This window comes from Chrysochloris asiatica, unplaced genomic scaffold (genome assembly GCF_000296735.1).
Source record: "Chrysochloris asiatica unplaced genomic scaffold, ChrAsi1.0 scaffold00213, whole genome shotgun sequence".
Taxonomy (NCBI): Eukaryota; Metazoa; Chordata; class Mammalia; order Afrosoricida; family Chrysochloridae; genus Chrysochloris; species Chrysochloris asiatica.
The window spans coordinates 518,218-523,325 of record NW_006408731.1 but is presented as its reverse complement, the minus strand read 5'-3'; positions in this window follow the sequence as shown (position 1 = coordinate 523,325).

Sequence of the window (5,108 nt, the reverse complement as noted above, 5' to 3'; positions counted from 1 at the left end):
GATAAGCATTCAAGAGGCTAAACAAACCCCAGGCAGGATAGACTTCAAAAGAAAATCATCAAGACATAATCCAATCTGGCTGACTAACTAGGGTATAATCTTTACGTATTTGACTATTATGTCAAATCTGTTTTCTAAGCTGTACAAGAATTATAACAAAAATTCCTAATATTCTTGGTGTTGTGTTAAGTATCTGATAATCAGGCAGAGTTGTTGTTATTAGATGCTATTGAATTGATTCCAACTCATAACAAACTTAGTACAGCAGAACTAAGCACTGCCCAGGCTTGTGCCATTCTATTTGCTCATAGATTCTTTGATTGTTAAGATTGAGCCCGTTGTTGCTTCCATTGTATCAGTTCAACTTGCTGGGGGGATTTCTCTTTTTTGCTGACCATCGACTTTAGCAAGTAAGATATCCTTCTCCAGGGACTGATTCTTCCTGAGAACATGTCCAAAGTACGGGAGATGAAGTCTTGCCATCTTTGGTTCTTGGCAGCATTTTGGCAGTACTTCTTCCAAGACAGAGTTGTTAATTCTTCTGGCAGTCCATGCTATTTTCAATATACTTTTCGTACACCATAATTCAAATGCATTGATTCTTCTGTGATCTTCCTGATTTATTGTCCAACTTTTACATGCATATGAGGTGATTGAAAATATCATAATTTGGGTAAGGCACACTTAAGTTCTCAAAGTGACATTTGTGCTCTTTAAAGAGGTCTTTTGTAGAAGATTTGCCTAATGCAATATGTTGTTTGATTTCCTCACTGCTGGTTCCACAAGTGTTGATTGTGGATGCAAGTAAGATGAAGTCTTTGACAACCTCAATCTTTTCTTTGTTTACCATGATATTATTTATTGGTGTAGTTATGAGGATTTTTCTTTTCTTTACATTGAGGTTCAATCCATATTGAAGACTGTAGTCTTATATCTTCATCAGTATTTAAAGTCCTCTTTGCTTTCAGCAAACCAGGTTTTGTAATCTGCATATCACAGGCAGTCAGTGAGACTTCCTTTAATCTTGATGCCACGTTCTTCTTCATATAATATGTTTCACAGATTATTTGCTCAGCAAACAGATTGAAAAGTATAGTGAAAGGATACAACACAGACACACACGTTTTCTGATTTTAAGTCTTGCAATATCCCTTTTTTCTTTAGAATGACTGCCTTTTGATCTATGTACATGTTCCTCATGACCATAATTATGTGTTCTGAAATTCCCATTCTTCACAATATCATCCATAGTTTGTTTTCATCCACACAATCGAATCCCTTTCCACAGATAATAAAAGCATTATTCTGGTATTCTTTGCTTTCAGCCAATATTCACCTGATGTCAGCTATGATATCCCTTTTTCCAAGTCCTCTTCTGAACCTGATTTGAGTTTCTGGAAGCTCACTCATATACTGGTGCAATCATTTTTTATTTATCTGCAGCAAAATTTTACTCACATAAATAATAATGACATTTATATCTGCATTCTGTTTCACATTTTTTTTTTTTTGTAATAGGCATAAACATGAATGTCTTCTAATTGATTGACCTAGTAGCCGTCTTTCAAATTTCTTGCTATAAGCAAGGGAGAAGGAGAGGCTGACTATTTCTGAATGGCTAGCCACTGAAAACAATGAATAGCAACAGAGTGCTGTCTGTTATAGTGGCAGATAATAACCCTCTCAGGTTGGAAGTCACTCAAAATATGACTGGGGAAGAGCTAACTCCTCAAAGTAGAGCTGACTTTAATGACATGGATGGAGCAAAGCTTTCCAAACCTTCATTTGCTGATGAGGCACAACTTAAAATTAGAAGAAATAGCTGCAAACATCTATAATAATCTGAACATGGACTGTGTAAAGTATGAAACTAGGACAGATGGAAGTTTCAAAATGAAATGAAATGCATAAAAGTCGATATCCTAGGAAGTAGTGAGCTAAAATTAATAGACATTAGACATTTTGAATCAGACAATCATGTTAGGAGTGACAAATTTAAGATAAATGACATCATATTCATAATTAGAAAGAACATTTTAAGATCTATCTTGATGTACAGTGCTTTCTCTGATAGGATAATACTACCCATATGCCTACAAAGAAGACCAGTTAATATCACTATTATTCAAACTTATGCAGCAATCACTAATGCCAGTGAAGAGTACATTAACGAATTCTACTAACTTCTTCAAGCTGAAATAGATAAAAATATAGGAAATTGCTGGCAACTGGAATGCAAAAGTAGGACACTGGAAAAAGGATTTGTAGCTGAAAATATAATCTTGGTGATAGAAATGATGCTGGAGATCTTATGACAGAATTTTGGAAAAAGAAGGGCATATTCATTACAAATACCCTTTGTCATCAACATAAACAATGAGCATATATGTGGACATTACCAGTCAGAATACACAGGAATCAAGTAGATTACAACAATGGGAAGAGACAATGGAGATGCAAAAATATTATCAGCCAAAATAAGGCCAGAGTCCAACTGTGAAACAAACCATAAATTTCTCACATGCTGGATTTTAATTTACGCTGAAACTGAAGAAAGTTAAGACAAGTGTATGAGAGCAAAATATGGCTTTGTGTATATTCTACTTGAATTTAGGGACCATCTGAATATCATAATTAGATGATGCATTAGAAGCTAATGACTGAAAACCCGAGAGGTTGTGTTCTGACATCAAGAGCATCATGCCTGAAGAAAGCAAAAGGGCATTAAAAAGACAGGAAAGAAAGAAAACACCAAAACGGATGTCAGAAGAGACTCTGAGATTTGTTCTTGAACACAGAGAAGTTAAAGGAACTGGAAGAAATGATAAAGAGAAAGAGTTGAAGAGAAAATTTCAGGGAGCAGTTCAAGAAAACAAAGTAAAGTATTATAATGAACTGTGCAAAGACTTGGAATAGGCAATTAAAAGGGAAGGACACACTCAGTGTTTCTCAAGCTAAGAGAACTGAAGTAAAAGTTTCAAGTGTTGAGTTGCCAAAGTGAAGCATTCTATGAGCAAAATATTGAATGACAAAGTAAACATCAAAAGTAGATGGTTGGAATACAAAAAGTCAATGTACCAAAAAGAATTGGTCGATGTTCAACTATTTCAAGACAAAGCATATGAGCAAGAATAAACAATTTTGAAGGAAGAAGCCTAAGCTGCATTAAAGGCATTCGTGAAAAACAAAAGTCCAGGAATTGATGAATACAAACTGAAGTATTTCAACAAACTGATGAAGTGCTGGAGATAATCATTTGTTTATGTCAAGAAATTTGGAATACAGCCATCTGGCCAACTAATTGAAGAGATCCATATTTGTGCCCATTCCAGAGAAAGGTGACCTAAAAGTGACCAAAAGGAATGTGGAAATTATTGAACAAAATATCATTAACATCACATGCAAGCAAAATTTTGCTGAAGATAATTCAAACATGGTTGCAGCTGTACAGGGAGTTGTGAGAAATTCTAGCCAGATTCAGAAGACTTGAAACAAGGGATATCATTGATGACATCAGATGGAACTTGGCTGAAAACAGACGATCAAAAAGAAGCTTACTTGTGCTTTATTGACTATGCAAAGACACTTAACTCTGTGGATCATAACAAACTATGGATAACATTGTGAAGAGTGAAATTCCAGAACATTTAATTGTGGTCATTAGGAAACTGTACCAAGGCCAAGAGACAATTGTTAGAGTATAACAAGGGGATACTGAATGGTTTTAAATCAGGAAAGGTGTCCATCAGAATTATATCTTTCCACCATACTTTTTCAATTTGTATGCTGATCAGAAAATCTAAAAAACTGGATTATGTATAAAGAATGTGGCATCAGGATTAGAAGAAGACTCATTGACAACCTGAGATATGCAGATAACACAACTTTGCTTTCTGGATGTGAAGAAGACTTGAAATTCTTACTGATGAAGATCAAAGAATACAGCCTTTAGTATGATTTGCATCTCATTGTAAAGAGAACATAAATCCTCAAACTGGATCAATGAATAACATTATGATAAACCAAGAAAAGTTTAAATTGTCAAAGACTTCATTTTGCTTGAACCCACAATCACCACTCATGGAAGGAGCAGTTAAGAAATCAAATGACATATTACATTAGGTAAATCTTCAGCAAATGACCTCTTTAAAGTGTGAGAACAGAGATGTCACTTTGAGGACTAAGGTATACCTGAATTGTACAATGAATAAGGAAGATCATAGAAAACTGGATGCATTTGAATTGTGTTGTGGCAAAATTTTTAAAAGTACCATGGTCTGCCAGAAGACCAAATTCATCTAGAAGGAAGTGCAGCCAGAGTACTTCTTAGAAGGGAGGATGGTAAGATTGCATCTCTCATATTAGACATATTGTCAGGAGGGACCAGTCCCTGGAGAAGGACATAATGCTTGGTAAAGTTGAGGGTCAACAAAAAAGAGGAAGACCCCCAGAAAAAAGCTTGAAGCAATGGCAGCAACAATGGGATCAAACATAATAAAAATTGTGAGGATAATGTATGACCAGACAGTGTTTCATTGTTTTGTGTAAAGTCGCCATGAATCAGAACCAACTCAATGACACCTAACAACACCAACAGCAACAATTAAAATAGAACACGTGTATATTTTATGATGGAGCAATTCCATTCCAAGATAAGTCCCAAGAGATACTGATACATAAATTCATTTGTTCACTGAAAGATATATCCAGAAATATTCATAACAGCATCATTTATAAAAGACAAAATTTAGAAACAACCCATCAACAATACAATGGATAAATAAATTGTGACATATTTAGACTATGAAGCATAATGCAGCAATAAAAATTGTACTCCGTTTTATCTCACAAACATATGCTGAGAGAATGCGAGCAGAAACAAGAGGAATAATATTACATGATCATTTATACGTGGTTCAGAAACTACATATTTAAAATGATGATTAGATTACATGAAGGACAGAAAAAAATCATATGTAGAAAGAAACTTGAAGATTCTTCTACAGTGTTCCTTGTGTTTTAATTCTTGATTGTGCTAATTTTTCAATAATTCATCAAACTACACTTGTATGAACTCTTTACCTTTTTGTACATAAGGTTATTTATTT